The following is a 12971-nucleotide window of genomic DNA, read 5'->3' on the forward strand; positions in this document are numbered from 1 at the left end:
ACCAGAGGAGTCCTTTTCCCTTGTTTTTAAAACTCTCAGTCTTAACCTTAAAAGTGGGATTGCTTTCTTTGTCTTTTTCTGTGTATTTTTGTTTTGTGACGGGTTTTTCTTTTTTTATTGAATGGATATAAACACTTCTTACTGGTTCATTAACAAGATAGCCAATAAGAACCAGGTGATTAAACAAACTATAGAACCTCCAAATAGTGGAATGCTAGGCCACTATTTTAAAAAGCTCTTGTCATGAGAAGAATTATACATTATAGTGCTACTGATATTTTTACCTGTTTGATTTCAGAGAAACTATGTGAAGCTCTGAAAAGGATGGTGGGGAATTTCAGGCAGTCTTTCAAATTTTTATTGGTGTTTATTTTCCGTAAGTTTCAATTTCTTGCAAGAATCTTTTAATATTAAGCTTCGTTGCTGTTCAGTTGCTAAGTCTTGTACAACTCTTTGCAGCACCATGGACTGCAGTATGCCAGGCTTCCCTGTCCTTCACTATCCCCTAGAATTTGCTCAAATTCATGTCCATCGAGTCAGTGATGCAATCTAACCATCTCATCCTCTGTCCCTCCCTTCTCCTTTTGTCTGCAATCTTTTCCAGTGAGTCAGCTCTTCACATCAGCTGACTGTTGGCCAAACTATTTCAGCATCCATTGAATGTTTAGGATTGACTGGTTTGATCTTGCAGTCTAAGGGACTCTCATGAGGCATCTCCATCACCACAGTTTGAACACATCAATTCTTCTGCACTCTGCCTTCTTTATGGTCCAATTCTTACATCTGTACATGACTCCTGGAAAAAACCATAGCTTTGATTAGATGGATCTTTGTCAGCAAAGTGATGTCTCTGCTTTTTTATACTCTGGCTTTGTCATAGTTTTCCTTCCAAGGAGCAAGCATCTTTTAATTTCATGGCTGCAGTCACTGTCTGCAGTGATTTTGGAGCCCGAGAAAATAAAATCCATCACTGCTTCCACTTTTTCTCCTTCTATTTGCCATGAAGTGATGGGATTGGATGCTATGATCTTAGTTTTTTGAATGTTGAGATTTCAGCCAGCTTCTTCCCTCTCTTTCACCTTTGTCAAGAGGCTCTTTAGTTCCTATTCACTTTCTGCCATTGGAGTGGTATCATCTGCATATCTGAGGTTGTTGATATTCCTCCCAGCAGTCTTGATTCCAGCTTGTGATTCATCCAGCCCAGCATTTCACATGATGTACTTTGAATATAAGTTAAATAAGCAGAGTTACAACATACAGCCTTGTTGTACTCCTTTCCCAATTTTGAACCAGTCCGTTGTTCCATGTCTGATTCTAACTGTTGCTTCGTGACCTGCGTACAGGTTTCTCAGGAGGCAGGTAAAATGATCTGGTATTTTCATCTCTTTAAGATGTTTCCATAGTTTGTTGTGATCCATATAGTTAAAAGCTTTAGTGTAGTCAAGGAAGCAATAGACGTTTTGTTTTTCTGGGATTGTTTTTTTGGGATTCCCTTTCTTTCTCTCTAATCAGTGTTGGAATTTTAATCTCTAGTTCCTCTGCCTTTTCTAAACCCAGCTTGTACATCTGGAAGTTCTCTGTTCATGTACTGTTGAAGCCTGGCTTGATGGATATTGAGGATAACCTTACTAGCACGTGAAATGAATGCAAAAGTACGGTACTTTGAACATTATTTGGGGTTGTTCTTCTTTGGGATTAGAATGAAAATTGACCTTTCCAGTAGAGTGGCCACTGCTGAGTTTTCTAGATTTGCTGATGTATTGAGTACAGCACTTTAACAGCATCATCTTTTAGGATTTTAAATAGCTCAGTTGAAATTCCATCACCTCCACCAGCTTTGTTCATAGTAATGCTTCCTAAGGCCCACTTGACTTCAGACTCCCAAATTGTCTGGTCTAGATGAGTGACCACACCATCATGGTTATCCAGATCTTTAAGACCTTTTTGTATAGTTCTTCTGTGTATTCTTACCGCCTCTTCTTTATCTGTTCTGGTTCTGTTAGATCCTTAGTGTTTCTGTCCTTTATTGAGCCCATCTTTGCATGAAATGTCCCCTAGATACCTCCAGTTTTCTTGAGGAGATCTCTAATCTTTCCCATCCTGTTTGCATTGTTCATTTAAGAAGGCCTTCTTATCTCTCCTTGTTGTTCTCTGAGACTCTGCATCCAGTTGGGTATATCTTTCCTTTTCTCCCTTGTCTTTTGTTTTTCTTCTTTCCTCAGCTATCTGTAAGGCCTCCTCAGACAACCATTTTGCCTTCTTAGCATTTCTTTTACTTTGGGGTGGTTTTGGTCACTGCATCCTGTACAATGTTATGAACCTCCATCCATAGTTCTTCAGGCACTCTGTCTACCAGATCTGGGATTGAATAAATTCAGTCCCTTGAATATATTTGTCACATCCACTGTATAATCATAAGGGATTTGATTTGTCATACCCGAATGGCATAGTGGTTTCCCCTACTTTCTTCAATTTTTCAGTGAGAAGCTGATGATCTGAGCCACAGTCAGCTCCAGGTCTTTGTTTGTTTGTTTTGCTGACTGTGTAGAGCTTCTCTGTCTTTGGCTACAAAGAACGTAATCAGTCTAATTTTGTATTGACCATCTCGTAATGTCCATGTGTAGAATCATCTCTTGTGTTGTTGAAAGAAGCTGTTTTCTATGACCAGTGTATTCTCTTAGCAAAGCTCTGTTAGCCTTTACCCTGCTTCATTTTGTACTCCAAGGCCAAACTTGCCTGTTACTCCAGGTATCTTTTGACTTCCTGCTTTTCGTTCCAATCCCCTATGCTGAAAAGGACATCTTTTTGTGTGTGTTCGTTCTAGAAGTTCTTGTACGTCTTTAGCTGTAGCTGAACTGTTTAAGTTCAGCTTCTTTGGCCTTGGTGGTTGGAGCATAGGCTTAGATTACTGTGATACTGAATGGTTTGTCGTTTTTGAAATTGTACCCAAGTACTGCATTCTGGACTCTCTTGTTTACTCTGAGGGCTACTCCATTTCTTCTAAGGGAATCTTGCCCACCGTAGTAGATACAATAGTCATCTGAATTAAAGTCGCCCATTCCCATCCATTTTAGTTCACAGATTGCTAAGAAGTCGATGTTCACTCTTGTCATCTCCTGGTTGACGTCCAATTTACTTTAATTCATGGACCTAACTATTCCAGGTTTCTGTGCAGTAATGTTCTTTATAGCATCAGACTTTCACCACCAGACACATCCATAACTGAGCATCATTTCTGCTTTGGCCCAGCTGCTTCATTCTTTCTGGAGATATTAGTAATTTCCATCTGCTCTTTCCCAGTAGCATATTGGACACCTTCCAACCTGGGGGACTCATTTTACAGTGTCATATCTTTTTCCTTTTTTATACTGTTCATGAGGTTCTTGCAGCAAGAATCCTGGAGTAGTTTGCCATTTCCTCCTCCAGCGGACCATGTTTTATCAGAGCCCTTCCCTGTCACCTGTCCGTCTTGGGTGGCCCTGCACGACATAGCTCATAGCTTCATTGAGTTACACAAGTCCCTTCACCATGGAAAGGCTATGATCCCTGAAGGGGAATATTAAGCTTATCATTGTTTAAATGTTGTACAGTGAACACATTCCTGGAAATCAAGCAGCTTCATGCTTTGGTTTTAACAATCTTTAGAACCCTAAACAAATCACACTTTACTGACCTCTAAAATGAGGGTCAAAATTAGATAATCGCAAACTGTTTGCTAGTTCAGCAGTCTGTAATTTTGAAAAGTCAGGATAGAAGAATTGGCATGTTCCTAGAGGCCAGTGGTGATGACACATATGTCACAAGGCCAGCTCAGAATCTGTCAAGAGTTTATGGAGATGAAGGGAGCAATTTATGTGTTTAGAAAGATGTGGAAACAGAAATTTCTTATCTGGGCCTGCCTTACCTGGACCATGACCTCATATAGCCTCCAGCTGAGGGAATGTTTCCGGTGGAGCCTGCTCCAGCACCTCCCAAATCATCCATGGCTACATGTCCTTAGTGGTCTCTGGATGTGATGGTATTTTCAGTCTCTGAGTAGTACAGTGAAGATTGCATCAGTCCTGGCAGATGTGAGATTTGCCCTGAAGTGCTGAAGGGTGCGAACTTGGTGTTTCAGTTCTTACTCTTGAAATAAGCATCTCCTTGTTTTATCGTGTCTCCTAGTTATAGCCTTGCCTGAGCATCTACATGTCAAAATACATATTATCTTATTATAAATTACTTTTGTTTCAATGAAATGGGCATTTTTTCTTGACTTTGAAATCCTATATGGGTAGGTAATTCCATTTCAGGTTGGTTTTGGGGGCAGTGTAAAAGGGTGCATTGGCTCTGATATGGTGGGTAACTACTGATCTAAACTAAAGGAATGACCTTTTCCTTTATAGTTGCTAATACTGATGTTAATATTCATTTGAACATGGCTTCAACTAGTAAAGATTATGTCAGTATCTTGGAATCTCTAAATCAGACAAAATAGATTATATCACATGTACTTGTTATTAAGTTAATTCAGATCTCTTACTAACTTTATTGGAGTCTTCCTTCGTATTTCAAATTTTACTTGGAAAACCATAATTACAGTTTTTTTTTTTTTTTTTACCATAGTAAGCATTTTAATGCTTTTATGATGTTTCCATGAAGCCAGAGCAGTTTAACGTTGCCAGATGATAAATGTTCTCATCTTAGACTTGTGAAATAGGTAAATGACAAAAAGCGTGGTGTACCCGTTTTAAATGAGGCAGGTGAATCAGAAGTTGCCATCTTGATAGCAGAACTCAAGTCTCCATCTCTTCAGAAGCATGTGTTAATATCAAGTGGCCGACATTGTGTTAGACATGCTGTAGCAGTGCAGTTATGTGCTCTAGCACACATGTCTTGTGAAGACTAGTTTGCTGGCCTCTGCACTGTAAGCGGGATATCAGGGTATATTGAATTGGGTGTTTGAAAACCCCCTGCTTCTTGAGTCTCCCCAGCGTCTCAGGTTGCGGGGGTGACACCCTGACGCTTGAGAGCAGACCCTGGATAGGGTGGTTTTCAAAGCCCAGCTCAGGGCTTACATTCTTCTCTGTATTTTCTTCCCTCTGAACATGGGTGCAGGTAATTCCACATCATGTTTAGTTTCAGTCTGATTTCTGTATAACCTAAGGTAAATATGGCAGTCTCTTATTTATAATGTATGGTTCAGTTCAGTCGCTCAGTCGTGTCCGACTTTTTGCGACCCCATGAATCTCAGCACGCCAGGCCTCCCTATCCATCACCAACTCCCGGAGTTCACTCAGACTCACGTCCATCGAGTCAGTGATGCCATCCAGCCATCTCATCCTCTCTCGTCCCCTTCTCCTCCTGCCCCCAATCCCTCCCAGCATCAGAGTCTTTTCCAATGAGTCAACTCTTCGCATGAGGTGGCCAAAGTATTGGAGTTTCAGCTTTAGCATCATTCCTTCCAAAGAAATCCCAGGGCTGATCTCCTTTAGAATGGACTGGTTGGATCTCCTTGCAGTCCAAGGGACTCTCAAGAGTCTTCTCCAACGCCACAGTTCAAAAGCATCAATTGTTTGGCTCTCAGCTTTCTTCACAGTCCAACTCTCACATCCATACCTGACCACTGGAAAAACCATAGCCTTGACTAGACAGACCTTTGTTGGCAAAGTAATGTCTCCGCTTTTGAATATGCTATCTAGGTTGGTCATAACTTTTCTTCCAAGGAGTAAGCGTCTTTTAATTTCATGGCTGAAATCACCATCTGCAGTGATTTTGGAGCCCCAAAAAATAAAGTCTGTCACTGTTACCACTATTTTCCCATCTATTTGCCATGAAGTGATGGGACCAGATGCCATGATCTTCATTTTCTGAATGTTGAGTTTTAAGCCAACTTTTTCACTCTCCTCTTTCACTTTCATCAAGAGGCTTTTTAGTTCCTCTTTTCTTTCTGCCATAAGGGTGGTGTCATCTGCATATCTGAGGTTATTGTTATTTCTCCCTGCAGTCTTGATTCCAGCTTGTGCTTCTTCCAGCCCAGCGTTTCTCATGATGTACTCTGCATATAAGTTAAATAAGCAGGGTGACAATATACAGCACCCATAATTAATATTTGTGACTTTTTCAGCATACAGTGGTAGTATACAGGTTTACCCCAAATGTGTGGCTGTGAACCAGTCATCAGTGTCTCTCTCAGGTGCTTCTTTTTCTCCATCTCTTGTCTTTTGAGGAGTTGAGTGGTTCAGTTAAGGTGATGAACCTTGAAGTTCTCTCTACCTTGTGTGTGGATTTACAGTGCTTTTTTCTCAACCTAAACAACCTATACTCTAAACTCTTAGAACTGTTTGGGTCAGTATTTTACCCTAAGCTGTTACTGAAAATGTTCGCTTTCTAGGTAATTATATGATTTCTCTGTTCTGGTGATCAAGAAATCTTAAAGTGTGTTCTTCAGCACCATGAATAGAATTTATACTTGGCATCAGAGGGGACATGGTATCTCAAACTTTATCCATGATACTGGCTAACTTAACAAATGGAAGCTTCCTGATTTACTGTGTGTAGCCTAAGATTGTCGTGAAGTATTTTGAAGTTCTTGAATGAGCATTAATAAATCAATATAAAATATTCTCCCTAGGGACTGGGATGAATTGGGAGATGGGGATTGACATATATACACTACTGATACTCTGTATGAAATAGATAACTAATGAGGATTGACTATATACACTGTAAAGCAACTATATTGCAATAAAAATTTATTTAAAAATAAGTAAAATATTCTCCTGGTATGGTACAAAGTGCTTCCAGGGTGGCGCTACTGGTAAAGAACGCATCTGCAGGAGACGCAAGAGACAGGTTTGATCCCTGGGTTGAGAAAATCCCCTGGAGTAGGAAATGGCAACCTGCTCCAGTGTTCTTGCCTGGAAAATCCCATGGATATAGGATTCTATAGGATATAGGCTCTAGGCCATGGGGCCGCAAAGAGTCGGACACAACTGAACGACTGAGCATGTGGTGTAAAGCGATAGAAGAATTTTTAAAATAATCACTAAGTGTGCTGATAGGTTACAGGCAGGGTGAATCTCCCTGCCTGTAAAAGGTGAGGAGAGAGATTTCGTTTTCAGAAGCTTTCCATGAATCAGGGCAAAATAGAAATTGTGACATTCAGAAGGAATGTGCAAAAAGATGCCTATCTATTCGCCTTTTTTTTTTTTTCCCTCCCCTGCTGGGAATATGAGTTAGTTCACCAGGTCAATTCTTGGTGTACGTTAAATGAGTGAATAGTTCTCCCAGGGTGAATGGTTATGGTTGGTTACTTGATCTTGGTGAGAAGGCTCTGGGCAAGCTTGAAATAAGCAAGGTATCAAGATCAACATTTATCTGATACTCCCCAGGGACCCAGTCTTTCCCAGCACCCAGCATTTAAACCATCCCCAGTTTAAAAAAAAGTTTACTATGGTACTTTTGGGCTCTGTTGGTCTCCCTTTACCTTTGAGTACAGTTGCTGGATTCACTAAATAAAAAAAGAAAATTCACAGTGAAATTTTGATTTCAGATAAGCAGTAAATCATTTTTTAGTGTAAGCATGGGACATGCATCATACTGAAAAAAGATGGAAGAAACAATTGAAATTCAATTGAAAACCAATTTTTTATCTGAAATCCAGATTTAACTGGGCACCTGAATTTTATCTCTCTGTTGGGCAGACCTAATCTTGATTATAGTGCTTTGTGAGAGTCTTGTTTCTGCAAGGGCCATGGTCAGGATGTGAATTTTGCTGCCTGCATTCTGTAATTGGTGGGCAGAAGGAGGCAGGACCTTGAACATGCTGAGTGTTTATAAGAAAACAAATTCTGTGCTCTTCCCCCTTCACTCCTTCCCCTCCCCCAGTTTTTTCTCTTTAGACAGGATTCAGGATTTCAGTGTTGAGATGCAACATCTTGATAGTTTTTCTGTGGAATCTTTATGAATTACTAGTTTACCTTTGGAGATTTATGGTTATCGATGGGCACTCATTCAGCTGGTATTTTTCAGTATTTGCAGCACTGTTTTGTTTTCTGAGAGATCTGCCAGGAATGTTGCAGAGGAGACTGACCTTGGATGTGATCCTTGATCCGAAAAAGGCATAGCATCTACTTTGTAACCATCCAACACCATTCCTAACTCCTTTCTTCTGCCTGCAGCCAAACTAAACTCTAATAAAGGTCTATTCTTGAATTGTTCGTTGTTGTTAAGTCACTCAGTTGTATCCAACTCTTTGCAACCCCATGGACTGCAGCACGCCAGCCTTCACTGTCTTTTACCATCTCCCAGAGCTTGCTCAAACTCATGTCCATTGAGTTGGTGATGCCATCCAACCATGTCATCCTCTGTCGTCCCCTTTTCCTCCTAGCTTCAACCTTTGCCAGCTTCAGGGTCTTTTCCGATGAGTTGGTTCTTTGCATCAGGTGTCCAGGGTACTGGAGCTTCAGTTTCAGCATCAGTCCTTCAGTGAAAACTCAGGGTTGATTTCCTTTAGGATTGACTAGTTTAATCTCCTTGCAGTCCAAGGGACTCTCTAGAGTCTTCTCCAATATCACAGCTCGAAAGCATCAATTCTTTGGTGCTCAGCCTTCTTTATGGTCCGACTCACATCCACACATGACTACTGGAAAAACTATAGCTTTGACTATGCCATGGAATTGTTCATTACCACAGTTTTTCCCTGGTGGCTCAGAGGTTAAAGTGTCTGCCTGCAATGCGGGAGACCTGGGTTCGATCCCCGGGTCGAGAAGATCCCCTGGAGAAGGAAGTGGCAACCCACTCCAGTACTCTTGCCTGGAGAATCCCATGGACGGAGGAGCCTGGTGGGCTACAGTCCACAGGGTTGCAAAGAGTCGGACATGAGTGAGCAACTTCACTTTCACAGTTTTTAAAAGTATACATTTAGGACAGAAATGAAAACCATGGTATTTGTTTTGCATTGTTGTTTTCTCATTTATTATTAAAGTGCTTGTTTTATTTCTTTACTAAACAGCATTAAATAATAATACCTACTAACAGATCTACTAACTACTAAAATTTGTGGTAGTGAGGAGAGTAGAGACAGAGATGCAGGAAAGGATAGTGCACTGGTCATCAGGACTCCACGATTTTTGGTCTTGGCTGTGCACCTCTGCGGAAGGTCCCCTGAAGAGGGCACAGAACCCACTCCAGTATTGTTGCCCGGAGAGTCCCGTGGACAGAGGAGCATGGTGACCTGCAGTCCATGGCGTTGCAAAGAGTTGGATGTGACTGAAGCAACTTTGCACAAGCACAGCTCGTGTACCTCTGTGATGGTCATCCCAGTATCTCCAACTGAAATGGAATTGAATTAGATGAGTTTCTTAAAGTGGGAGCTGAGGTTGCTCTGCATCAGAATCCCCTGGCCGCAGCCCAGTACCACTTAGTGTACATCCCAAGGTGGGTTCTAATAAGCTTTCCAGGTGACTGACTGACTGGGTTGAGTTTGAGAAGTCCTGCATTAGATCATCTCTTAGGTAGATTCCTTTGAACCTTTAAAAATGAGGCTAGCTACATTTAATGTCTTTAGCCGAGTGATAGAAATGTGTTTTATTAAAACAGAACTGTGTTCTTCACACTAGGATCCTTTCTAACAGTTCAGTTCAGTTCAGTCGCTCAGTCATGTCCAACTCTTTGTGACCCCATGGAGTGCAGCACACCAGGCTTTCCTGCACATCACCAATTGCCAGAGCTTGCTCAAACTCATGTCCATTGAGTTGGTGATACCATCCAACCATCTCCTCCTCTGTCATCCCCTTCTCCTGCCTTCAATCTTTCCCAGCATCAGGGTCTTTTCCAAGTAGTCAGTTCTTTGCATCAGGTGGCCAAAGTATTGTAATTTCAGCTTCAACATCAGTCCTTCCAGTGAATATTCAGGACTAATTTCCTTTAGGATTGAGTGGCTTGATCTCCTTGCAGTCCAAGGGACCCTCAAGAGTTTTCTCCAACACCGCAGTTCAAAAGCATCAGCTCCTTGGTTCTCAGCTTTCTTTATAGTCCAACTCTGATATCCATACATGACTACTGGAAAAGCCATAGCTTTGACTAGATGGACCTTTGTTGGCAAAGTAATGTCTCTGCTTTTTAATATGCTGCCTAGGTTGATCATAGCTTTTCTTCCAAGGGGCAAGCGTCTTAATTTCATGGCTGCAGTCACCATCTGGAGTAATTTTAGAGCCCCCCCCAAAATAGTCTGTCACTGTTTCCATTGTTTCTCCATCTATTTGTCAAGAAGTGATGGGACCAGATGCCATGATCGTTTTCTGAATGTTGAGTTTTAAGCCAACTTTTTCACTCTCCTCTTTCGCTTTCATCAAGAGGCTTTTTAGTTCCTCTTCACTTTCTGCCATAGGGTGGTGTCATCTGCGTATCTGAGGTTATTGATATTTCTCCCAGCAATCTTGATTCCAGCTTGTGCTTCATCCAGCCAGGCATTTCTCATGATGTACTCTGCATAGAAGTTAAATAAGCAGGGTGACAATATACAGCTTTGACATAGCCCTTTCCCAATTTGGAACCAGTCTGTTGTTCTATGTCCAGTTCTAACTGTTGCTTCCTGACCTGCATACAGGTTTCTCAAGACGCAGGTCAGGTGTATGGTATTCCCATCTCTTTCAGAATTTTCCACAGTTTATTGTGATCTACACATTCAACGGCTTTGGCATAATCGATAAAGCAGAAGTAGATACTTTTCTGGTATTCTCTTGCTTTTTTGATGATCCAGCAGATGTTGACAATTTGATCTCTGGTTCCTCTGCCTTTTCTAAATCCAGTTGAACACCTGGCAGTTCTCGGTTCATGTTCTGTTGAAACCTCACTTGGAGAATTTTGAGCATTACTTTGCTCGTGTGTGAGATGAGTGCAATGGTGAGGTAGTTTGAGCATTCTCTGGCATTGCCTTTCTTTGGGATTGGAATGAAAACTGACCTTTTCTGGCCCTGTGGCCGCTGCTGAGTTTTCCAAATTTGCTGGCATATTGACTGTGGTACTTTAACATCATCTTTTAGGATTTCAAATAGCTCAACTGGAATTCCATCACCTCCTCTAGCTTTGTTTGTAGTGATGCTTCCTAAGACCCACTTGACTTTGCATTCCAGGATTGCTCTAGGTGAGTGATCACATGGTCATGGTTTTCTGGGTCATGAAGATCTTTTTTGTGTAGTTCTGTGTATTCTTGCCACCTCTTCTCAATATCTTCTGCTTCTGTTAGGTCCATACCATCTCTGTCCTTTATTGTGCCCATTTTTGCATGAAGTATTCCTTTGGTATCTAATTTTCTTGAAGAGATCTCTAGTCTTTCCCATTCTTTTGTTTTCCTCTATTTCTTTGCAATGATCACTGAGGAAGGCTTTCTTACCTCTCCTCGCTATTCTTTGAAATTCTGCATTCAAAGGGGTATATCTTTCCTTTTTCTCCTTTAACTTTCTTTTCTTTTCTCAGCTTTTCTTTCTTTTGAGAAAACTTTCTTTTCTCAGCTATTTGTAAGGCCTCCTCAGACAACCATTTTGCTCTTTTGCATTTCTTTTTCTTGGAGATGGTCTTAATCACTGCCTCCTGTACAGTGTCACCAACCTCTGTCCATAGTTCTTCAGGCACTCTATCAAATCTAATCCCTTAAATTCCTACAGTTAAAGCAATATTATTTCTGCATTCTAATCTACATTAGGTGTGGACAAATACTGTTTAATTTCACTTATACGAGGTACCTAGAATAGCCAAATTCGTAGAATCAGAAAGGACACTGGTGGATGCCAGGGGCCAGATGGGAGTGGGTAGGGACTTAGTGTTTAATGGGGACAGAATTTCAGTTTGAGAAGGTGAACAGTCTGGGAGATGGATGATGGCGAGAGCCATACAACAGTGTGAACGTTGCGTACAGTTCAATTTGTTAAAATAGTATGTTTTATATTATGTGACTTTTACCACAATGAAAAAACATGTGAGAAAAAAAAAAAAACGAAGTATTTTCTAGGTAGCATCTGGTAGACAGTGGTCCTCTGATACCCCAGCAGACAACACAGATTCAGAACATGATTTTGCTGCAACAGAGAATTTAATTTCCTGCATCAACAGTTTCCCCCTCTTTGTAGGGTTATCTTCATCAGCATATAAGTTTCATGCCTTGTCCTGTCTTAAAACATACATTCCCCTTTCCAATAAAACTCCTCGGAGTGAGAGTAATCTAAGCCCAGTCTCCTCTCACTGGAATTCGCCTCACGGCCCCACCCCAGCTACTTCTTCCAGGGTTACTTTCCGATTGCTAGATTTTGTGGCAACAGAGATGTCCAGTCTCTGTCGCCTTCCGGTACGCTGCCCTCTCTGGGGTTCTCACGACCTCGGGGCCACTTTTTGCCTGAGGCATCACTTCTGACTCTGGGGTTACAAATACCTTTCACAATCTGGTAATCTCTCTAGAGCCACATTCCAGAAAAAAACGTATATATGTTTATATTGACAAAATTTATCGTCAGTATTTCATCCCCTTTAATTATGGTGATTTATAGGGAAGTTTGATTTCTCTAAGAGTTAAAGGGCATAAGCCAAAATAGTGTTTATTGTACAGTTTTTGGCGATTCGTGTATTTCATCATTTATTCTCTACTGTGATCAAAGGATACTACCATTTTTAGCTGTTTTGTAAGCATACTTGGATTTCCCTGAAAGTTAGGTCTTGTTGCCGTAATCCAGTGCTGACGGTGAAATGTAATGTGTCTAAAGATCTGTTTTGAGTGTCTTGAAAAGCCTGACAATAGTCCTTACATACAGCAATATGGTTAATATTTTTATTAAATTCTTATAGAAATTATTGCTAAAAATGGCTATAAAACAATTTTGTAATTTAAAATTATGTAAATTATGGTAAATATAAATTTATATAAAATATATAAATGGTGGTAAATATAAATTATGGTAGGATATCCTATACTTCTGTAGAATATAGGATATTCATGC

General features: G+C 40.8%; 1 protein-coding gene across 5 annotated transcripts in view; it reads left to right on the top strand.

The window, feature by feature from the left end:
• The window catches only part of TBCE (tubulin folding cofactor E), an 89274-nt gene that overhangs the window by 52485 nt on the left and 23818 nt on the right, over positions 1 to 12971 (top strand). The window lies entirely within an intron of this gene.

The sequence above is a fragment of the Bos indicus x Bos taurus genome, chromosome 28 (assembly GCF_003369695.1).
Source record: "Bos indicus x Bos taurus breed Angus x Brahman F1 hybrid chromosome 28, Bos_hybrid_MaternalHap_v2.0, whole genome shotgun sequence".
In the NCBI taxonomy this organism is placed as follows: Eukaryota; Metazoa; Chordata; class Mammalia; order Artiodactyla; family Bovidae; genus Bos; species Bos indicus x Bos taurus.